The sequence below is a fragment of the Hyaena hyaena genome, unplaced genomic scaffold (genome assembly GCF_003009895.1).
Source record: "Hyaena hyaena isolate Hyena2069 unplaced genomic scaffold, ASM300989v1 scaffold_1918, whole genome shotgun sequence".
NCBI classification, from domain to species: domain Eukaryota; kingdom Metazoa; phylum Chordata; class Mammalia; order Carnivora; family Hyaenidae; genus Hyaena; species Hyaena hyaena.
In genome coordinates this window covers 108,617-132,867 of record NW_024082557.1, presented here as the reverse complement: position 1 = coordinate 132,867, position 24,251 = coordinate 108,617, and the positions used below count along the sequence as shown (strand labels likewise).

The window sequence follows — 24,251 nt, the reverse complement described above, 5'->3', positions numbered from 1 at the left end:
TCTGTAAAACGTTATTTAATCCTATATCATATTTTATTTAACATGATGGCTGATATTCTGCATTTAATTTTCCCTCATGTAAATTATTTTAGGTAACTAATTTAAGTTTACATTGATCAAGACGAAAACACATGACAACCCACATCCTAACATGGCTTTGCATTTCTTACCTTGCAAGAAACTGTAAAGCTGAAAAAAAAAAAAATCGGCACAGGGATGTCTAAGTTTAATGCTAATTTCCACTGCACCTGCATTCAGTTTTCTTATCTAGACTCTGGGAGACTGAGTTGTACAGAATGGGTGAGTTACCCTGAACAAACACCCTACAAATGTCCCCCAGTTAAGGTGGGACATGTAGGACATTCCTCAGGTACTGGTGACAGCCTGAGAACAGAGGCAGGGAGAAAACAAATCGTCAGCTGATATGGAAAACAAAGGGAAAGGGAAAGGCAGATAACATTAAATCTCCTTCTTATAACTTGCAGCCCATTGACAAATACTTGAGATCTGCAGAGTATGATATTCTTCCAGTAACTATGCTTTGCTAGAGGCAAAAAACAATCTTAGCTTGACAATAATAGCCAGGGCTCCTGGATCCTGTGTCTTTAACATGAAAATCCCTTTGGAAACTTCCTTTGTCTGTATATTCTCTCCCCCACTTAAAAGTATATAACAGATCACAACCTACTGCAACTCTTTCTGCCCAGGAGTCCTGTCCCTGTGCTTTTTAATAAAGACACTTTATTTTGCACAAAAAAGTCTCAAGAATTCCTTCCCAGACCCCAGACCCCACATCAAGTCACATCAATTACAGTCATACTGCACATGAAACTCCACTAGAGTTTGTCTTTTTTTTTTTTTTTTTTTTTAAAGAGAGAGCGTGAACAAGGGAGAGGGGCAGATGGAGAATCTTAAGGAGGCTCCACACTCAGCCAGGACCCCACGCAGGGCTCCATCCCATGACCCTGGCACCATGACCTGAGCCAAAATCAGGAGCCAGATGCTCAACCAACTGAGCCACCCAGGCACCCAGTTTGTAACCATCTTAATGATTTACAAGAAAAACACCATGTTAATAATAGACCTCCAGGAACCTCTACACTCAATTTCCTGGAGCCCTGATGTTACCCTCCCTTCTATAGGATAGAAAACCTTTTATTAGTCAGTCTCTATGATCTCAATGTAACACTTTCTGTCCATGGGTCCTGTCCCTGTGTTTTAATAAAACCACCTTTTTTTGCACCAAAAATGTCTCAAGAATTCTTTCTTGGCCGTCAACTTGAAAAGAATTCATTTCCACATCGGTGCCTACCTGCTGGTGTCTCTGCAGAATTTTCTACGTACGTGCCAGAACCTGGGATGCCATCCCAAGTCATCCTCTAGTGGCTGGGGAACACTGAGAGGATGCCCAGGGACCAACCCCATGGCCCATCAACAGCCCCAAAGAACACAAACCCAGAAGTCCTGGCTGGCAGGAAGTGCAGCAAGGCAGTCAGCACTGAGACAAGGCCGTGGCCTGATGTTTGGTGGAGGCAGGGCTTTGGAGAGAGGCAGAAGTGGATCCTAAGTCCAGCTTCCCTGGAAAACACGTGCATGAACACATTTATATAAACCAAAGTAAGAACTGTCTCCAAATGACAGATTGGTCTCAGATGAAGTTTCATGCCCTTTCCTATTTAGTGAATTTCTATTTTCAGCATTTAGGAAAAATGAACACATATAAATAGTAATCTAATCTTTTTAGAAGAGAGAAGAAAAATGAATTTTGCTCCTAGCTTTACAGCAAACACTCGGCGCCCAGGAAGAGACAAGTGGCACATACTCAGGGAATCAGAAGACTGTTTATTTTGCACCGGTGCCAGCCAAGTGGAGTCATCTTCAAAAGCTGAGCAGCCAGCTCATTTTTACTGATCTTTTATACACATGTGCTTCTGGGTGGAGTGGAATAGCGCAGTCAGTCTTTCGGCTCCTGGCTGTTGGCTCATGTAAAGGGCAAGCAAAATTACAGAAGCCAAAAGCATGCGAGGGGAGTATCCAGCCTCAGACATCTAGCTGGCCTTTTGGTTTGTTTTGTTTTGTTTTGTTTTGTTTTTTTTAATTTGCTCTGGTTTACCAGCTTTCCTTCTCATTCCCCTGTCTTGATTCTCAAGCTGCCATGGCAGACTTAGAGAAAATCAGTTTGTAGGGGTCAGGGAATCCTTTGCTGCCACAGGAGGAGGAGCAAAGACCATTCTGGCTTCTTCCTGCTGGACAGGAACGCCAAAGGGAAGCATGTGACAGGGTTCTTCGCCATCCAAAGGAGAGCCGCGACAGCTAGAATGGTCCAACTGGAGCATCATCTAGAGTTTTATAGCTTCTAGACGAGAGGAAACAAATCTGGTTAACATATTAAGAATACAAGGACCAAACCTGACGGGGCGCCTGGGTGGCTTAGTCGGTTAAGCATCCGACTTTCGCTCAGGTCATGATCTCGCGGTTCGTGGGTTCGAGCCCCGCGTCGGGCTCTGTGCTGACTGCCAGCTCGGAGCCTGGAGCCTGTTTCAGTCTGTGACTCCCTCTCTCTCTGACCCTCCCCTGCTCACGCTGTCTCTCTCTCCTAGAAATAAATAAAACATTTAAAAAAAAAAAAAAAAAAGGACCAAACCTGAGAGCTATGAAAAACACGAGAGGACCAGCTAAAGGGAGGAGACAGGATGCCCAGTTTCATATGTTGCTTGCTCCAAGAGTTTCATCAGTCTGCTAATTCCTGCCTCCATGCGTTGATTCACTTCCTTAGCTGCTGCACTATCCCTAATTGGTTGACATAGAAGCAACATTCTTCATTTACGAAGAGACACAGTCCTCCCCTTTCAGCAGTTTGCAGTTCCAGCCTTCTGTTTTGCTAGACTACCACTGCTAGGGAGTCTACTGGTCTTGTAAAACCACCAGAGATTTGGTAACCCGTTCTATGTCATCAGTTAGGTCCTTGGATAATTTATGACAATGTGGTCGAGGAGACTATTCCTCCTATTCCAGTGCCCACCCCTGCCATTACTCCTAAGGCAATCAGCAAGGGTATGACTTGAATGGCTCTTTTTGATTGAGTATGTGCTGCCAAGGTTATTATAAGAGACTTATTGTTGGGAACAATGTTTATCTGAGGAGGAAGGCCAGGTACAGATGCCCATCCAATCGGCCAGTAGACATAGGTAGGCATGTGTCCTACATACAAAGAGAAGCTCTGGAAGGGGTCGACACCAGGGTTGGGTTGTAGGAAGATGAATGAGTTCCTGACTGTCAAGAGTCTGGTTTCACTGGCCAATGGTCAGATTGCTGACTGGCTCTGTTCCCATTTTGTTTGCCAGGTACCTGGAAGCCATTTGGGACAGTTCGACTTCAGTTAGTACAGGTCTCACCATATGGGGGGTCTGGGTCTTCAGTTAACAGGGTAGCATTTACAGTTGCTTGTGTTATCGGAGTAGCTGCATAATAGTGGGGTCCTGTGGACAAGCAGAGACAGAAAGCTCTGGCCAGGCTAGGGTTGATATCATTGAGGAGGCGATGAGCTGCATTTAACATTAGGTCCAGATGGGGACCTAAGACAAGTGGTCTACCTGATTTATGTTCTGCCAGAGGTTGAAGGGTTAGATCAGAAGTGACCCAACAGGCATGAGGAACATCAGGGCAGGCCAGATCAGGAAGCCCCCAGTAATGTTTCATTTTCATTTTTTCTGTCCAATAAGTGTTTCCATTTCTGGTTCAGGGAGTGACTCTCCTGGTATCATAACATCTATTTGGCATGCGAGCATACATAGTGGCACAGGGGCATGGTAGTAAGTGCTGTTTTACCTATGTGGACCAGAGGAGTAGGGGAAGGAATTGGTATAAGAGGGAGGGGTTGGAGCAAGAGTCAGAAAGGGGACCGGAGAAAGGAATGGTCTCTTTAAGAGGTGAGTCGGGTAGCAGGCAGTGCAACCTTGTGTGCCTGTAACATAAGTTTGTCCCTCATGAAGACAGTAGATGGGGTCCAGCGGTTGAGAGCACAGAGTGGCTCTTCGGACCTTGGGGGGCAAGCGGGGAATGATAAATCACATATTTGCATGGAAGGAGTGAGAAAAGTCCTTTTGAGGAGGTTAGGAACAGGAATATGTGCAACATGGACAGGAGACAGGGCGATCCCATCTGGGGTAGAAGACGGTTAGAAAGGCAGAGAACAATATTCAGAGACGAACATCAATCACAACTTAGATCATATAAGTCTAAGGAGAATAAGGCATCCTGACATTAGCAAGTAGAGGGAGGCTAACAAGAGTTTGTGACTGAGACGCCAATCTGCAGAAGAATATTGGGTAAGGCCTACAGCGAACAGTGTAACAACAAGTATGGAAAGAGAAATACGTAGGGGATGACAATGAAATTCGAGAGAACAATTTGCTACAGTTCATTTAAGTCATCTGGTGATTTCCTCAAGCTTCTGGATACAGAGAGTTCTCAGGTGTTGGTTGCAGGCCGCTTATTATCTGCTCTCTTTTTAGGGGTGATCTGTAGAGGACTATTCTGGTTAGCAGTTATTTTCCATTCCAAGTGGTTGCCAGGTGACAGATGGGCTGGAATGGTGGATCCAGGCAGTAGGTCCTGCAACCTTGAGGGCTGTGGGTGTGGTTAGCACAACTAAATAGGGTCCTTTCCAGGTAGGTTTGAGTGGTTCTTTTTTCCAGTCTTTAATCCAAAGCTGATCCCCAAGTTTGTGGGCTTGTACACCTATTCCCAGAGAAATGGGCATCCTGTCTGTCACCCATCTATGTATCTCAAATACAGTTTTCTCTAATCCTTATAGTTGTTTTTATATTCCTAAATTCTGTAGCTCTGTCAGGTCTCCCCTGAATTTGACTAGCGGAGGGGGCCTTTCATATAGGATCTCAAATGGGGATAATACTATTTTTGTCTGGGGTGTACAACATACCCAGAGAAGAGCTAGGGGTAGTGTATCTGGCAAGGACAAGTTAGTTTCCTGACATAGTTTTGCCATGGCTGACTTAAGGGTCTGGTTCATACGTTCCACTTTCCCTGAATTCTGGGGTCAATAGGCTGCGTGTAAGTTCCATTGGATGCCTAGGGCTTTGGCTTCTTGTTGAACCACAAAAGCTGGGCCATTGTCTGAGCCTATGGTTAATGGCATTCCATGTCTGGGGATGGTAACCCTTAGAAGACCCTTAGTTACTTCTCTTACTTTTTTGGTGCATGTGGGGTAGGCCTCAACCAAACCCAAAAATGTGCAACTGAATACCAGAAGAAATTTGTATCCTTCAATGGCTCTTATTTTGGTAAAGTCTACCTCCTAATCTTTGAATGGTGCCTGACCATAGCAGTTAGATTCCCATGGGCTCAGTGGAGCCTTGTTTGGTGTTATTTTGAGTGCAGAGAAGGCAGCATTGAGAGATCAAAGCACAGAGGGACAGGAGTCAAGCAATTACATAGTAACAGCTCAATAAGGTTTCAAGGGCAGTTTTTCCTTGGTGGGTGAGCTCGTGCTGTTGGAGAACCAGCTGGTGGGCTAGCTGCTCCAGTACATAGAATCTTTGGTCTGGAAGTACCCACCATCCTTCTTTTGTCTGGTTTCACTTTTCCTGTTGTGCCCATTTTGTTTCTTAGGTTGTGTACCTTGGGGAAGTTGGCAATTCTGGGGCCAGCATGATTTCTGAGGGTGTTGTTTGTTTTCCTGCTGTTTGTTTATCTGTGGTGTCTGCCCATTGGTTACCAACACAGAGTCTTTTCCTCTTTGGTGTCCCTTGCAGTGGATGACTGTTACCTCACTCGGTTCCCAGACTGCCCTTAATAGTTTTAGGATTTCTTCCCCATTTTTTGTTTCTTTCCTCCTGCGATAAAAAGCCCTCCCTTTTTGTATAGAGCCCCAATGTATATGTAGAGTGGTGAAGGCATAGTGCGAGTCAGTGTATATGTTGGCCCTTTTGTCTTTACTGAGCTATAGTGCTCTCATTAGGGCTCACAATTCCACTTTTGGGTGGACCATCCTTGTGGAAGGGCCTTTACTTCTATTACCTCAAAATCAGAGACTATTGCATAACTGACATATGTCTTGCCTTCCTTTATGAAGCTGCTGCCATTGGTGTACAGGATGAGGTTTGGATTTTGTAAGAACCTGTCTGATAGGTCAGGTCAACTAGAATAGACTTCATCAAGTACCTCTACACAATCATGCTCTGGGGTGCCCTGGCTCTGCGGGCAAGAAAGTGGCAGAGTTTAGGGTTTTTATGGCTTCCAATCTTATTCGTGGGTTTTCACACAGTCACCCCTGATATTGTGTCATCTGAGCATGAAATTAGCCAGTGTTGCTCTCTGGCATCCATCAAGGTAATAACAGAATGGCGAATCAACATTTAGGCTTTGCCCCAATGTTATTTTGTCTGCTTCCTTGATAAAAAGTGTGGTGGTTGCCAAGGCCCTCAAACAGGAGGGCCTCTTGCAGCAACTGAGTCAATCTGCTTTAAAAGGTATGCCACTGGTCTCTGCCAAGGTCCAATTCCTGGATAAGAAAATTCAGGGCCACCCCATTGCTCTCATGTATAAACAGGTTGAAATCTCATGATACATCTGGGAGTCCCAAGGCCAGTGTCTCTGTGAGTTTTGTCTTTAGAATTTCGAACGCCTTTTCTCAATTAGGGCCCCAAAAAATGGGTGCCTTTTCTTCCCCCTTTAGTGCCTCATATAGAGGCCTGGCCAACTGCAAGAACCCTGGGATCCATATATGACAGAACCCTGCTGTTCCCTGAAACTCTCAGACCTGCTGGTGGGTAATGGGAACAAGCACAGACTGTCAGTTTCCTTTCGGTTCCCAGCATATTTATCTTTGGTAACTTTGAAGCCCAAATATTTAACTTTCTGTTGGCAAATCTGTGCCTCTTTCTTTCAAACCCAGGCCTGCATGGGACTGGCTAGCATGAAATCGTTCACATATTAGAGAAGGACACATCTTAGGTTCTATCCCAGAAACCTGGCTAAGTCAGATGCCAACGCCTCACTGAATAAGGTTGGTGAATTTTTTAATCCTTGCAGCAGTCTAGTCCAAGCGAATTGTTCCTATGCCCCTGTTGTAGGGTTTTCCCATTCAAAGGCAAATAGGGGTTGACTATTAGGCACTAGCTGGAGACAGAAGAAAGTGTCCTTTAAATCCAGACAAGCGAACCATCCTGCTTCCAAAGGTATGAGTCCTAGTAGAGCGTATGGGTTAGGCAACACTGAATGCTACATGATGACTGCTTCATTAATGGCTCTTAGGTCCTGCACAAGGCAGTAATCATCTGTCCCAGGGTTTTTCACAGGCATTGGGAGTATTCCCTGGAGACTGGCATCATTTTAGAAGTCCCCATTTGAGTATCCTGTCCAAGTGTATCTGGATCTCCAGGTGTGCCCCCCTCCCATGGGACCATATATTGGCATATTTTCACAGGTTAGGCCCCAAGCTTTAGGTCAATTAATATTGACACGGTGGTTTTTTGCCAGACCAGGGCGGTTTCATTCTGCCCAAACTGAAGGGAATTCGGCCTCTATCTTGGGGGCCACAGTTGCCTCACTGGACAGGAAAGTATATAATCTCCATTCCTCTTCCCGTGGTATTGTCAGGGACAATATCATGAGTTGGGCTTTTTTTATTTAGGCCCAGTTGCCTCTGTCCATCTGAAGTGAAGGCCATTTCTGCACCCAACTTGGCTAGGAGGTCTCTACCTAACAGTGAGACCAGGCAGTCGGGTAGATATAGGAATTCATGAATTACTTGGTGAGCCCCCAGCTGGCATTGTCAGGGAACACAAAATGGCCTTCGGGTTTGCATCCCATTGGTTCCTACAATGGTGACTTCTTGACCTAAAAGAGGGACCACCTTGTGTGTCACCACAGAGTGTTCAGCCCCAGTGTCGACCATGAAGTCTGTTGTCCGACCCCTGCCCTCATTTTGACCATGGATTCTTGAGGGCCCAGTTGAACAGAGCCTGGTCTTTCCTAATTAGAGTCCATACCTGCCAGTCTGATCAGGTCAGCCTCAGGTGGTTCTGGTTGGTAGCAGCTGGGTGGAATGGAGAGCTTTGGCTTTCCATTATGGGGATTGGGGCATTCATTTTCCCTAGCTGTAGGCACACTGATCCCATCCCAGCGGTGCCCTTCTTTTCTGTCTTGAATCCCTTGTGGTTTCCATGGGGACCCTTCTGGAGGGGGTGGTCACCCCAAGGCCCCAGCCAGGAGAACTGCCTCTTGTTTCATTCTTCAGTCTGTCTCCTTTCTGGCAACTCGATCCTGATTTACAAAACCTTGTTGGCAATTTTTTTTAATGTTTTATTTATTTCTGAGAGTGAGAGAGACAGCATGAGCAGGGGAGGGTCAGAGAGAGTGGGAGATACAGAATTTGAAATGGGCTCTAGGCTCTGAGCTGGCTGTCAGCACAGAGCCCGATGCGGGGCTTGAACCCATGAACCGTGAGATCATGACCTGAGCTGAAGTCGGACGCTTAACCGACTGAACCACCCAGGCGCCCCACCTTGTTGGCAATTTTAAATAGTTTCATGGCATTCTGTCCAGCGAATCTTTACAATTTTTGGAGCTTCTGTCTAATGTCACTTTGGGCCTGTCCCACAAAGGCAGCATTGAACATGAGCTGGTTTTTAGGGGCTTCTAGGTTGAATGGAGTATAAATTCTGATGGCTTCACATAATCTTTCATAGAGGTCAAGAAGGGCTCTCTTCTGGCTTTTGTAGGACCTCAGATACCTTTGCCATATTGGTGGGCTATTTGGCCCCTGTTTTTACCCCTTGGAGGAAAGCATGTCAGTATCTTTCTAATCTGGCCCGTCCTGCTTCTCTGTTGGGGTCCCAGCTAGTTGCAAATCTGGTACCTGAGTCTGGAGCCATTTTCTGGCTTTGGTGACAATTCATCAGCGCTCTTCTGTGTTGAAAAGGGTGAGCAGAAGCTGCTTACAGTCGATCCAGGCAGGGCAGTGAGTCTAGAATATGGATTGTAGGAGATCTATCACCGCCTGAAGCTTCTCAGAGTAGGGCAGCATGTGGTATTTCCAGTTGAGGAGGTCAGTAGTGGAGAACGGTTGGTAGTAGAAAACCAATCCCCTTCTTATAGGGTCCCATTGGGGCCTATTCTCTGGGGACCCCTAGTCACCTGCAATGGCATCTGTGCTGATGTTGGGAGCCTTGGACCTTGAGCTGCAGACCTAAGGCGCCTTCCTACTGGTTCAGGGGTCCCTGGTTGGAGTGGACTGGCTGCTGTCAGAGGTGAGACCAACGGGGGTGGACTGTCAGGCAGGTGAGGTTCCCCTCCCTCGATTGATGGGGCACTGGGAGCATATGGTGGTAGAAATGGAAAGACTTCTTCTGAATTTTCTTGGAGAATGGGGGTGGTTTTTTCTGCTGCGAAGTCTTCTTCTCATCCCATGCCACTAAGACTCTACAGTGTCCATTACTATTAAGGCAGAACTGGACCCAAGGAGCCTTGACTTGGGCTATTTCCAGCCACTGATGGATGTATGAGAACTGATCCAGGTGGCTGAGGTCTCCAGTAATTACTTTATAAACAGCTCGGACTATGGGGATATCTAGGGTATCCTCAGGGGGCCAGCCTACACCAAACGTAGGCCACTCTAATTCACAGAGGGTGCATAATTTCCCGGGGGTCGATCTGACCCCAGAGTCACCTGAAAATCCCTTAAAAAGACTTTTTAATGTTTATTTTTAAGAGAGAGAGAGAAGGAGATAGAGCACAAGCAGGGGAGGGGCAGAGAAAGTGGGAGAGACAATCTGAAGCAGGCTCCAGTTTCTGAGCTGTAAGCACACAGCCCAATGCAGGGCTCGAACTCCTGAACCGACAGATCATGACCTAAGCCAAAGTCAGACACTTAACAGACTGAGCCACTCAGTTGACCCCCTTTTTAAAATTCTTTTTTAAAAATTTATTTTATGTTTTATTTATTTCTGAGAGAGAAGGAGAGAGAGACAGCATGAGCAGAGGAGGGTCAGAGAAAGAGGGAGATACAGAATCTGAAACAGGCTCCAGGCTCTGAGCTAGTTGTCAGGACAGAGTCCAATGCGGGGCTCGAACCCACGAACTGTGAGATCATGACCTGAGCCAAAGTCGGCCACTTAACCGACTGAGCCACCCAGGCGCCCCTTAAAATTCTTAATCATATACTCCAAAACAGTTGGTTTTGAGGAATTACCCCCCATCCTGATATCCTTAGATGGGTCCCTCCCAATGTATGGTGTCACAGAACATACACAAGGAAAGAGGTAGCTTCATCTGCCTGGCCACTCCCATTGCAAGGATTTAGACGCCTATTAGCATTGGCAGGTCACTATAAACCCCTGACTCAGATCAGGCCTCTGCAAACCTGATTCTGCCTTAAGCAGTATAAGGTTGTCACAGAATCGCAGGATAGGACCCACTCGGGCTCCAAAGTCGAGACCGTGGAGCACAAGCACTCACACACACATTGAGACACATCGCAGAATTCCACCCAGGACTTCCCTGTGCTATGTGGCAACTATGTCACCTGGAAGGAGATCAAGCTCCCCTATTGCCTCTAGAGTAGGCCTGAATTTGGTCCTGGGTCCCCAGGGACATTTACCCCATCAGATGTCCCATCCTGGCAGAATTTCTGATTCCCCTGGTGTCCACTCAAGCACAGTGGTGGCCAGCTATTGTCAGGCCTGTGGATGGTTGGAGTCCAGTGAAATCACTAGTAGTGCACCTTACTTTCCATCACAGGGGTCCACGATGAGTGGCCTCTCCACTGGCCTCCCACAACAATGACGCAAGGGGGCAGGGCTGTCAACTTCCTGGTCAATGCACCAAAAGTGTTACAGCAAATACTTGGCACCCAGGAAGAGAGAGGAGACATGCACTCGGGGTGTGGTAGGAACCCCTCCCTAAGAAGAGAGAAAAAAAATGAAGGAGAGAGGAGAGAAGACTTTAAGGTCACCTAGATATGCACCCAGGTACCTACATCCCCCATGGCTTTGTAAACTGAGACAACTTAATCAGACTGCATGTTTATGTGTGTTACCATATATGGGAGACAAAGAAATAGAAAATGTATTAAAAAGCTATGCCATGTGATGTGGGCCGCTCAGTTCTTTGGGTACGAACCCAACTGAGAGGTGCCAGCATGAATAAAGTTGCTTCCTGGAAAGAAAAGCCTCGGTGTCAGTCATGACCAGAGAGTCATCTCTGTGCGAGAATCCTGCAACATTGCTTGGGGGCTCGCCCGGGACTCAGAAACGGTGCATTTCCACCTCCCTTGCCACCGGGGTAGGAGCCTCAGAGCACCAGGAGAAGCGACCTCACCTGGCGCCAGTGGACCTCTTGATCCGTAGGGGACTAGAGGGCCCTGTGTGCGCTAACGTAACCCCTGAGGCCCAGGAACCAGCTTAAGGAGCGCCGCCCATCTGACTGGTAAGAACCCGGGTTCGTTTTGGGGGACCTGCCCCTAAGAGGCAGAAGGGGAGCCTGATCACCTCCCAGAGTTGCACTAGTAAGTCCACAAGGGAAGAGGAACGAAGCTGCAACTCTAAGGTGCTGGATGTAAGGTGGTGGGCTGGAGTTGTTGTGTGACTGTGTGTGACTGAGACGGACAGTGGGAAGGTTCCGACCTGACCAAGGGCCGAAGCGAGTGTTGAATCCCAATCCGCGGTTCCATGGCCAACTCATACAGCTTAGGGTGGCGTCAGACTTCCTCTGGAGTCTGATCCGGGTCAGGGATTGAAACTTAACCCGCCAATGCTAAGAGGAGCCTGAAATATCTCCGAGAGGAGAGCGGCCGGAAATGGACAAAGCGGGTGTGCGTCCTTTCCAACCTGGTCCCTCTCCTTCCCTGGTCTTCCCCTTCTTGTGCATGAAAGTCGTCTGTTAGGGGGAGGAAATGGGTGGAAAGCAGAGTAAACCAACTCCCCTAGAGTGTATGTTGAGTAATTTCAAAAAGGGATATTCAGGAAATTATGGTGTAAAACTAACTCCTGAAAAGCTCCAGACATTCTGTGAAATTAACTGGCCATCATTCGGGGTGGGCTGGCCCTCTGAAGGCTCATTTGATAAGGAACTAGTTGGCCGAGTGTTCAGGGTCATTGCAGGGGACCCAGGCCACCCTGACCAATTTGCTTATATTGACTGTTGGCAAGACCTGGTCCTGTCCCGGCCTCCTTGGCTAAAAGTCTGTATTGAAAAGGGCTGTAAAGTAATCCTGGCTCCCCTCACGGCTTCCTCCAAATACTGGCCAGAGGTTAAACAGCCCATACTGTCAGGAGATCCTGAAGAAACCCCACCACCATATGTCCCACTGTACCCCTCCCTGCCACCTGAGCCTCCAGCAGCCCTCACTGCAGAGACCTCATCGGAGTCTGCCTCCAGCCCCAAAGCCTTACCACCCCTAGCACCGCCGACCTCCCCAAGTGTGACTGACTCACCTGAACCACCAGTCTTAACCCCTCATACACCTCCTGAACGGCGGCGACCAGAGATTCAGGCCAACAGAGGCAGCCCTTCCCTACAGCCACACTGAGGAGCCCCACAGATGCCGCTGAGGGAAATTAGGGGCCCTTTCTATTATGGTCAGGAAAGCCAGATCCAAGGAGGCCAGTGTATTTACATGTACCAGCCCTTTACCACTACGGATCTCCTGAATTGGAAGCACCATACCCCCTCCTATACGGAGAAGCCCCAAGCTTTGATTGACTTAATGCAGTCCATAATTCAGTCCCACAAACCCACCTGGACGGACTGCCGCCAACTTCTTTTGACTTTCTTCAATACAGAGGAGTGTCGCCGAATTATTCAGGCAGCTACAAAATGCTTGGAGGAAAATGCTCCAGCTGGGACACTAGACCCCCAAGCCTATGCCCGGGCTCACTTCCCAAGGGAGGACCCCAAATGGGACCCAAATGACTTAAGTATAGATGGAGGACTTACAAGGATTGAGCGATATAAAGAAGCTCTTCTAAATGGTGTAAAGAATGGGGGGTGGGGGGAAGGCCATAAATATGAGTAAAACATCAGAAGTGCTCCAAAGGCCGGAGGAGAGCCCGAGCCAATTTTATGAGAGATTATGTGAGGCATTCCGTCTCTATACTCCCTTTGATCCAGAAGCACCTGCCAACCAGCAGATGATTAATGCGGCTTTCATAGGCCAGGCCCAGGGAGATATTCGGCGCAAGCGCAGAAGCTAGAAGGTTTCACTGGCATGAATATCAGTCAGTTGCTAGAAGTAGCGACCCAGGTGTTCATTAACCGTGATCAGGCAGCACGGAAGGAAGAACACCGAGAGATGCAAAAACAGGCAGACTTGTTAGCTGCCGCTTTGGTGGAGCAGTCAAGACTCCCCCAGAAGAAAGCCCCACAGGGAAAGGGCCAAATCCAGAAAGGGGAGCAGCAAGGAGGAGGGTCTCACCCTAGATCAAAACTAGGCTGGAATCAGTGTGCTTTGTGCCGTCAGGAGGGCCACTGGAAAGGTGAGTGCCCCCAGCGACCAGATGATTCTCAGCAAGGTCCTAAGCAGAAAAAAAGGGGCCATGTGGTCCAGGGCTGGTACCAACTGGCCCCACAGCCTCATGGGGCCCCCAAGAATGATTTTGTGGGGCTGGCCGCCATGGAGGACTATGCGGAGGACTAGGACAGACCGGGCTCTATTTTGCTAGGCCCCCGGGAGCCCATGGTCAGAATGAAGGTGGGGGGCCGACCCATTGACTTTATGGTAGATACTGGAGCAGAGCACTCAGTAGTGACCCAACCTGTGGGCCCCCTCTCACGGAGACAAGCCACCATCATGGTGGCCACAGGCGATCAGATACATTGTCCCTTCCTGTTACCTCGACGATGCAGTTTAGGTGGCCACGAAGTCATCCATGAATTTCTGTACCTCCCTGACTGCCCCGTGGCTCTAATGGGCCGTGACCTACTGGGAAAACTGCAGGCCCAGATAATTTTCAACTCCCAGGGACAAGCTGCTCTGACCCTCCGAAAACCAGAGGCAAAGATTATGACTCTCACGACTCCTCAGAGGGAGGAATGGCATCTCTACAGCCTCAAGGAAAAACCACAACTGGTGCCTGAGCTTCCTTTTAAGGTCCCAGGGGTGTGGGCTGAAGATAACCCACCAGGACTGGCGCGAAACATAGCCCCTGTGGTTGTTGAACTAAAGCCTGGGGCAGAGCCCATCCGCCAGAGACAGTACTACATCCCTCACAAGGCACAGGTCGGGATCCAAAAGCACCTGGAAAGACTTTTAAGTACGGGATCCTCAGGCCATGCCAGTCGCCCTGGAACACACCCCTCTTGCCTGTTCAAAAACCAGGCACAGATGACTACTGGCCAGTTCAGGACCTGAGAGCAGTAAACCAGGTGACTGTCACCATACACCCAGTGGTCCTGAACCCCTATACACTTTTGGGGCTCATTCCTGCTGAAACCACTTTCTTCACCTGTTTGGACCTTAAGGATGCCTTTTTCTGCATCCGCCTGGCCCCCCAGAACCAATTGACTTTTGCCTTCCAATGAGAGGACCCTAAAAATGGTGACGGGGCCAATTAATCTGGACTAGGTTACCTCAAGGGTTCAAAAACTCCCCAACCATTTTTGGCACTGCATTAGCCTCTGACTTAGAAGCCTTCCCTAAGATCAATATGACTGTGTCCTGCTTCAGTACGTGGATGACTTGCTATTAGCTGGGAAGTCTCGGGAGGGTTGCATGGAATGGACTCGGCAGCTCCTTACCCTCCTATGGAAAGCCAGCTACAAGGTCTCAAGAAAAAAGGCCCAGATCTGTCAAGAAAGGGTTAAATATCTTGGCTTCCACCTATCTCAGGGGCAGCTGTCAGCTCAGCTCTGCCCAGAGAGAAAGCAGGCTGTTTGCTCTATCTGACTCCCACAACCTGTCCGCAGGTTCAAGAGTTTCTCGGGGCTGCAGGTTTCTGTAGGATCTGGATACCTAACTTTTCAGTCCTGGCAAAACCCCTCTATGAGGCTACAAAGGGGGGAGAAAGGGAACCCCTGATGTGGGAGTCAGTACAGCAAAAGGCCTTCAAGGAAATAAAGCGTGCTCTTACTAATGCGCCTGGTTTAGGGATCCCAGACATGACCAAGCCCTTCTTTCTGTATGTCCATGAGTGCACTGGTATCGCAGTGGGAGTACTGACTCAGATGTTGGGATCATGGCATTGCCCAGTGGCATATCTCTCCGAGCAACTTGACTCTGTGGCCCAGGGCTGGCCCCCCCTGCCTACGGGCACTAGCAGCCACAGCCCTCTTAGTGTCTGAGGCTGACAAGTTAACTATGGGACAGGAATTAACAGTCCGAGTGCCACATTCAGTATGAAAATTAATGGATTACAAGGGACAATACTGGCTCACCAACGCCAGGATGGTCAGGTATCAGGGAATGCTATGTGAGAACCCTCGCCTTCACCCTGAATTAGTGTTGACCCTGAACCCTGCAACCCTTTTGCCTGTCGGGCCAGGCCAGCCAGACCATGACTGCATTGAAGTCATGGATGAGGTGTTCTCCAGCAGACCAGACTTGCTGGATCAGGCTCTCAAAGACCCCGACACTAAATATTTCACCGACGGTAGCAGTTTTGTAGAAAGGGGAGAGCGTCTTGCAGGATATTCCGCGGTAACTCTAAACTCCGTCATTGAAGCAGAGGCCCTGCCGAAGGGGACTTCGGCACAAAAGGCAGAGCTAATTGTTTTAACCCGAGCCCTCCAACTGGCAGCAGGGATACGTGTTAATATATACACAGACTCTAAATACACTTTCACCTCTCTCCACGTACATGGGGCCTTATATAAGGAGAAGGGTTTAATAAACTCAGGAGGAAAGGACATAAAATATGGTAAGGAGATCCTTGAACTCTTAGACACCGTGTGGGCCCCTAAAAGTGTGGCAGTCATGCATTGCCGGGGACATCAAAGGGGGGACACCACAGCTGCACTGGGAAACCGAAAGGCTGACCTAGAGGCAAAGCTAGCAGCTTCCAAAGGAGCCATAAAATCAGCGGCTTTACCTGCTGCACTGTTCCCTAACCCACTGGCAGAGTGGGACCCTAATTACTCACAACATGAAAGTAATTGGGTTAAGACTGAGAGTGGCAACTACCTCCCAGGGGGATGGTGGAAAGCTGAAGACGGCCGAGTAGCAATTCCTGAGGCCTTTGCTCCAGCCTTTGTTAAGCAGTTCCATCAGGAAACTCACATCGGCCGGACAGCCCTTGAAACAATGTTAAGCCGGGATTTCTACATCCCTCGGCTCTCCAGCATAGCCCGAGTGGCATGTGAGCAATGTGAAACCTGCGCCTGAAACAACCCACGTCAGGGGCCCAAGGCCGCCCCTGGAATACAGAGCGTTGGGGGAGCCCCCTTTGAAAATGTGATGGTGGACTTCACGGAGCACCCCCCGGGTTCGGGGATGTAAATACCTGTTGGTCTTTGTATGTACTTTCTCAGGCTGGGTAAAGCTTTCCCTACCCAAACAGAAAACACGTGAAGTGGCCCGGCTTCTTCTCAAAGAAATTATCCCACGATTTGGGATCCCTATCACTGTGGGTTCAGATAACGGGCCAGCGTTTGTGGCTGAGGTGGTGCAGCTTGTGGCAAAAGAGCTAAAGATCACCTGGAAGTTACACACGCATACCGACCCCAGAGCTCCGGAAAGGTGGAACGAATGAACAGAACCTTGAAGCTGCAATTAAGTAAACTGTGCCAGGAGATCCATCTGCTCTTGGACCTGGTGTTGCCTTTAGCCTTGTTAAGAATCAGGTGCAGCGCCAATACGCAAACGGAGCTTTCCCCTTATGAAATCCTTTATGGGCGCCCTCCCCTAATTATTAAGGGGATAAGGGGAGATTTAAATGAGATAAGCAATTTAACCCTAAGGCAGCAAATGCAGGTTCTGGGCTCTACTCTAGCCAGTCTACACCGATGAGTTAAAGAGCGATTGCCTGTGAGTCTGTCCGCAGATGCTCACTCCTTTGAGCCAGGAGATGCTGTATGGGTAAAGGAGTGGAATGTCCAACCACTCAAACCTCTTTGGAGGGGCCCGTTTACTGTCATTTTGTCAACCCCTACTGCAGTAAAAGTAGCCGAGGTGGGTCCCTGGATTCACCACAGCAGAGCAAAGCCGGCATCTGGGGACTGGGAGTGCGTTCCTGATCCGCCCACGCCGTGTGAGCTGACCATAAGGAAGAAGAAGCGAGCTGCAATGGCGGAGACTGCAACGGGAGACGACAGCCCTGCGTCAGTCACTCCGGAAGCTGACTCATCTACGCACGGCGGAAGCTTGAGGAATCGCCGGTCTGGTGAAATAAATAGACGGTCCTTATTTCTTACATCTGCCTCTTACTGTAATGCACTGTCACCCCTTGTCTCTCACAAATTATTGCAATTTTTGCTTTACTTCTTGCTGTTGGATTGGCAGAGCTTGCCCCAGCCAGCTGGATATGTGGGAGAACAGCCTATACAGTACTCCCTTCAGGCTGGTCAGGGTCATGTGTGCTGGGAACTATTCGCCCATCCTTCTTCCTACTCCCACTTGCAGAAGAACATCTGGGAGTTCAAATATATGGAGATAGGAAAGTTCAAAGAAAGCGGAGTGCCTTGCAAATTGGCAACTGGAAAGATGATGAATGGCCTCCTGAGCGGATAATTCATTATTATGGCCCTGCTACCTGGGCTGAGGATGGGTCTTGGGGCTACCGCACCCCCATTTATATGCTAAACCGCATAATTAGGCTGCAAGCAGTTGTAGAAATTATGACCAATGAAACTGCCAGAGCTCTTAACTTACTAGCTATGCAGCAAACCAAAATGCGCAATGCCATCTACCAAAATCGCCTCGCCTTAGATCACCTGCTTGCTTCTGAGGGTGGTGTTGTGGAAAATTCAACCTGAGCAACTGCTGCCTACAGATAGATGATGAAGGAAAAGTCATAGAGGAGATCACAGATCGAATGAGAAAGATTGCTCATGTCCCAGTCCAAACCTGGAACGGTTGGAACCCCAGGGAGTTATTTAGAGGATGGTTTTCATCTTTCGGGGGATTCAAAACCCTCATAGGTATTGTCCTCCTAACTCTGGGAGGATGTTTCTTGGCTCCCTTGATTATACGATCGGTCTCCAGTCTCACTGAGACTACGGTTGAGAGAAAAACGGCTGCTCATGTAATGATGTTATGGAAATATAAACCTCTAAGCCAGGATGCTGCTCTTTGACCCAAAATAGAGGGGTCCGAGCATCAAAGGGGGGAATGTGGTAGGAACTCTTCCCTAAGGAGAGAGAAAAAAAAAAAAATGAAGAAGAGAGGAGAGAAGACTTCAAGGTCACCTAGATATGCACCCAGGTGCTTACATCCCCCATGGCCTTGTAAACTGAGACAACTTAATCAGACTGCATGTTTATGTGTGTTACCATATATGGGAGACAAAGAAATAGAAAATGTATAAAAAAAAACTATGCCATGTGATGTGGGCCGCTCAGTTCTTTGGGTACGAACCCAACTGAGCAGTGCCGGCACAAAGTTGCTTCCTGGAAAGAAAAGCCTCGGTGTCACCACTCTCTGTGCGAGAATCCTGCAACAGGGGAATCAGAAAAGACTGTTTATTTTGCACCTGTGCCAGCCTAGTGGATCACCTCCAAAGGCTGAGTACCCGGTTCGGGTTTTTCTGATCTTTTATACATATGTGCTTCCAGGTTGAGCGGGACTAGTATACTCAAGCTTCTGGCTCCTTGCTGCTGACTGATGCAAGAGGCAAGCAAGATGGTAGAAGCCAAAATCATGCAAGGGGAGTGTCTGTCCTCAGACACTGGGTGGCCCTTTTTTTTAATCTGCTCACACCAGCTTTTCTTCTCACTGGGATATGAGCTGGATTACATAAGAAATAAGTATGACCATCTATTCTAGGATATCCTTCTGGATATACATAAAACTTATACTAAACATTTAATCTGCCATTTAGAAACCACATCACAAGAAAATAAAATCCATGCAAGTAGTTTTCACATTAACTTTCATAGTTTCCATGCATCATTGATCCAGTGATGACAAAAATCAGGAGCTCTATGAAAGTGAGTTCCTGCTGCCCCTAAATACCTGTTTCTAATGAATGATGCTAAATAAAGTATAAATATTATCTAATAAGGTTTCCACTATTCATTACACATTATGAACATAAAAACTTTGTCCTGACTATTGGTCTTTCATATCTCCCATATAGTATACACTTCGTAGATATCACTTCTTGAAAAGAAGCCTTATAGGGGTGCCTGGGTGGCTTGGTTGGTTAAGCGTCCAACTTCAACTCAGGCCATGATCTCACGGTTCATGGGTTCAAGCCCCATGTCAGACTCTGTGCTGACAGCTCAGAGCCCGGAGCCCGTTTCAGATTCTGTGTCTCCCTCTCTCTCTGCCCCTCCCCCACTCATGCTCTGTCTCGGTCTCAAAAATAAACTGAAAAAATAAAAAATAAAATAAAATAAAAATACTGAAACAAGACACTTAAGTGGTACCATATGAAAAAAACATCTGAAGAAGAAAAATGGATATTGTGCTATAGCAAAAACTGAATACCAAAATAGGATATTCACTCACTCCCTTTCACTTACTGTGTCTTTCCATTAGACAACCTGCACCCTGTATTTTAGCTTCTTTTTCTAGTGGGACACAATAACAGTGAAAACGGAAACCAGCGCATTTTGGCTCATCAGAGCCACCAAAATTTTTAAAAAAATTAAAAAATAAAAAGTTTCAGTCAAGACCACCCGCGAACTTCATCTATGCTCTGACTCTCTGGAAATTTTCTTTTCTTTTTTAATATTTTATTTAGTTCTGAGAGAGAGACAGCATGAACAGGGGAGGGTCAGAGAGAGAGAGAGGGAGGTACAGAATCTGAAGCAGGCTCCAGGCTCTGAGCTAGCAGTCAGCACACAGCCCAACGCGGGGCTTGAACCCACGAACTGTGAGATCATGGCCTGAGCCAAAGTCGGACGCTTAACCGACTAAGCCACCCAGGCACCCCTTTCTCTCTGGAAACTTTCTAAGTGGCCATGAGGACCCAAGAGCCACTAGTGTCTGCCTGGAAAGGTTGGAGAGGGTGTCTATGCTACTGAATTCCTATGCAGAAATTCCTAGGTTTCTTCAGGAGCCCGGGAAAGGCCACTGCCCCAAATGGGAATCTCACGGGAAGCTTCCTAGGCCTGCCTGGAAAGACTGCTGCCGGACTAGAAGTCGCCGAGGAGATGCACACACTGAGAAACGACAACAAATTTTCTAAGTCCGGCAGGGGGAGGCGGGGCAGGGAACGACTTGTACCATCCCTGAACACTTGTACAAAAGGATAAAGGAAACTTGAAAACGCACACCTAGTGGAAACCTTAGCCCACGGCCAGCTCAGTCAAAAGGTCACAAGAACGAAGGGAAGCTGTTAGACGAGGTCTGTTAATATAAAAAAGGATCATTATCCTCACTGAGGGCACGTGAAATTGGTGTAAAATTACTGAGCACCCAACAGTATTTTCAAAATGCAGCGAAGGCCGGGAAAACACGGAGGCCTCTAGCTTGACCCTCACACAATACGGCTACAAGGGAAAGGACCGTGGACAGCAGGAAAGGAATGAATGCGGGGTGTGCCCCCTGCTCCCCACCGCCCCCGCCGCGCCGACCGGTGAAGGCCCCTCCCCCAGCCCTCCGCTGCTCCCGCCGCGTCGACCCCGGGCACCACCGTTCACTAGGACGGCTTTCTCCAGGGCACAACACCCCCCACCCCCCACGTGGCATCCTCTAGGTTGCTCCTTTTACTCACTCTCCCTTCGCGGTCGCCCGGCGTCTCCCTCCCGGTCTTTCTTCCCTCAAGTCGCCGCCCACTCGGCACTCAGCGACGCAACGGATGCCGCCTGCGTCCTAGCAGCTCACTTTCCAGTGGGTTACCGGGAATGTAGACACGCTCTGGCAGGTACGGCCGGGGGAACAGGTGTGGGGACGAAACAGCAGGAGATGTCATACAACGGGGTGGTCCCTCCCCCAGCCTGGGGCCCAGGGGCCTCGCCCAGGTGACCGCGAAGGGGAGGCTTGGAGGCGGCAGGGTCTCACTGCGGGAGGATGAGAACCGCTCGGAGGTGGGTCTGGGCGAGGAACGGAGTTACGCCAATCTCAGGGCCAGGGGCGGAGGCGGCAGCCCGGGCGCTAGCGGGGTGTGAAGGGGAACGTGAAGAGCCTAGGACCCTAGCGAGCATAAGCAAACGGCGTGGGGCCGGAACTGCGGAGGGAAAGGAGAGTCCAGGAGGCGTCTTCAGTGGAGGGGCGGGGCCGGCGCGGGGCGTAACCGGCGTGGGGCGTGACTTAGGGAAAGTGAGCTGAAACCTGGAGGGGACATCAGCGGAAGGACCGGGTCGTTTGGGGGCGCAGCTAGCACAGGATGGGGCCTAGAGAGGGTGAGCAGAGAGAGGGAACGGGGACGTCCACAGAAGGTCGTGGCTGCTGTAGGACGTAGCGAACGTGGGGCGGGACCTAGGGAGAGTGAGCGGGAACGGGACAAAAGCCGAGGCCCAGGGCCGGTGAGGACGTGGGCCGCGTGAGAAGGGGACTAGGGAGGTGGAACGCAGACCAGAAAGAGACAGAAGCGGAGGGGCGGGGCCGGTGCAATACGTGTGCAGAGCGAGGCGGGACCTAGGAAGCGGTCGCGGGAACGGGGCGTCAGCGGAGGGGCGGGGCTAGTGTAGGACCCGGCCAGCGTGGGGCGGGGCCTAGGGAGGTTGAGCGCGGACAGGGCTTCAAGAGAGGGGCGGGACCGGCGCAGGACGTGGCAGCGTAGGGCGGGGCCTCGGGAATATGAGCGAGGCGAAGCGTAAAACGTGGTGGGGCCGACCGAAGGGCCGGAGCGGCGTAAAACGCGTTCGCCGTGAGGCGGGTCCTAGGGAGGGTGAGTGGTTTGCCCAGACGCGGCGTCAGCGACTGGCGGGCCAGCTTGGGGCGGGGCCAACTGAAGGGGAGCGAAGAACGAGAACGGCACGTCCGCGCAGGGGCGAGGCCGGTGCTGGACGCGGCTACATTGGGGCGGAGTCAAGGAAGTCGAGTTTGGGCGGGGGCGGTTTGGGGGCGTGGTTACGCCCCGTTTCGTCCCGCCTTTCCCAGCCAGCCCCTCCTTCGGTCCTATCCACCCGCACGTTGGTTGCTCCTGTGGGTTTGGGGGTGTTTTGTGTCCGAAGTAGGTGGCTGCTGCTTCCCTACCTGGCGTGACTGTTTCGGGCAGTTCCAGGTGAGACTCAGAGCCCTGGGGCCTCTTGCACTGAACGCGCCCGTGTGTCCCCGTTAGGGTGACCGGTGTGTCCGCAGCCCCCATTGGCTGGACACGCCGGGCTGGGGGCGTGGGTCTCGCGGAACCCAGGCAGCAGCGGCGGCCGCTCTTGGCGCGAGTTAGTGGACTGAGCAGGGCAGGGGGGGGGTCTGTGCTGGTGGCGGAGAGCCGGCGAGAGAGGCGGGACGTGGCCCAGAGCAGCGGGTGCTCAGCTGGATGCTGAGTGTCCGGAACCCGGGGAGAAGCGTGGGTGCCACCGAGAATCGCTTTGGGTCGTTAATTTGTCAGTGTTGCGGTTTCACATTTTCCTGGGGTGACTCCGAGCTATCTGAAGATTTCTTTTATAAGTATGGGATATTCTTTTATTTCTTTCCTTTTTATTGTATTTAGAGTACAAGTGGGTGGGGCAGAGGGAGGGAGAGAATGCCAAGCAGGCGGCACACCCAGCGCGGACAATGCAGCGCTGGATCGCAGACCCTGGGATGATGACCTCAGTGAAAATCAGGAGTCTGAACCTCAACTGTCTGAGACACCCAGGCGCCCAAAAAGTATGGGATATTCTAATCACTGTTTTTGTTTTCTATTTCTTAATGTTTTATGTCAAGCTGGGATAATGAATGAGGCTTATATAATGGGTACCACTTAGGAAATATGTGGATTTTGCTTCTAATTAATGGAAAAGTAATTTTTCAATATCTGAGGATATTTGATATCTGAGGGATGTTTCTTGTTTGCCGTTGTTAACCTTAAACACAACTGCCAAGGGACACCAGGGTAGCTCATTCGGTGGGCTTCAGACTCTGGATTTCTGCTCAGGTCTTAATGCCAGGGTCATGAATGGAGCCCCAAATCAGACTCCACGGTCAGCATGGAGACTGCTTGGATTCTCTCTCTCCCTGTTCCCCTTTTACCTCCTCTGCTGGAGAGCATATTCTCTCTCTTTCTTCCTCCCTCCAAAAAATAAAAAAGTAGAACTTCCTGTTATTTTAGCAGCAACTGATGGAGTTAGTCGGGAGTGAATAAAAGAGAATTACATTCTGGGACAAGCAAGCTTTAGGAAAACTGTAGGAAATACAGGAACAAAGAAGAAGCATGCTTATTTAAGGAAAAAGAGGGTAATCGGGAAGGTTGCTGTGTACTACAAATCCATTGGAGTAAACGGAGAGTTTGTAGTGTGGTGGCTTCTCACAGGCAGAACTGGTGTCCTGGGGGATAAGGAAAGCCTCTCTTCGTCCTGCTGGAGTTGTTGAGTAGTATCCACGTGCAAGGTCAAGTGCCTGAAGGGTCCAGTCCCTCTTCCCATTGGGTCTGCACTTGACTGTGTGTTGTCAGGTGGGAAAGTTTTCCCTGCCCTATCTCCCCACTCTATTTTACAGAGATTTTCTATTACTAGGTTTCATACCATAAACATTAAAAATTAGCAGTCAAATTGGATTTTCAAATTTCAATAACTTCATTTATACCTTTTAAAAGTTTTATTTATTTTGAGAGAGAGCATGAGCAACAGAGAGGCAGAGAGGGAGAAAGAGGATCCCAAGCAGGCTCTACTGCACAAAGCCACATGTGGGGCTCGACTCACGAACCGTGGAATAGTGACCTGAGCTGAAGTCAGGAGTGGGAGGCTCAACCCACTGAGCCCCCCAAGTGCTCCAATGTACACTTCATAAACTTTAACATGAAAGTGTAAGTTAACATCTCTTTTTTATGTTTCCTTTGGAAAATCTGATCCTGGTTGGAATTTGGCAATACCTGATTCCAACTACTCATGCTGAGTAACTTCTCCAAGATTATTTACAAGAGAAGACATTCTTCTGACTTTCTTGAAACTTAAAAAAAAATTTTTTAAATATTTTTGTGAGAGGGTGAGCCACAGGGGAGGGACAGAGAGAAAGTCAGACAGACAGAGGATCTCATATCCATGCTGAT

General features: G+C 49.2%; 1 long non-coding RNA gene across 3 annotated transcripts; it reads right to left on the bottom strand.

Moving 5' to 3' along the window:
* Positions 1 to 1,132: 1,132 nt before the first annotated feature.
* Positions 1,133 to 21,287, bottom strand: LOC120226963. Of its 3 annotated transcripts, none has more exons than XR_005527129.1 (3): positions 20,835 to 21,287; positions 20,395 to 20,467; positions 1,133 to 1,578 (listed from the first exon to the last, which is right to left on the bottom strand). It is a non-coding gene; the product is annotated as an uncharacterized LOC120226963 (long non-coding RNA). The 3 variants fall into 3 exon arrangements; XR_005527130.1 differs by lacking the exon at positions 1,133 to 1,578 and adding an exon at positions 1,823 to 2,356; XR_005527128.1 differs by lacking the exons at positions 1,133 to 1,578; positions 20,395 to 20,467 and adding an exon at positions 1,823 to 2,356.
* Positions 21,288 to 24,251: the final 2,964 nt, after the last annotated feature.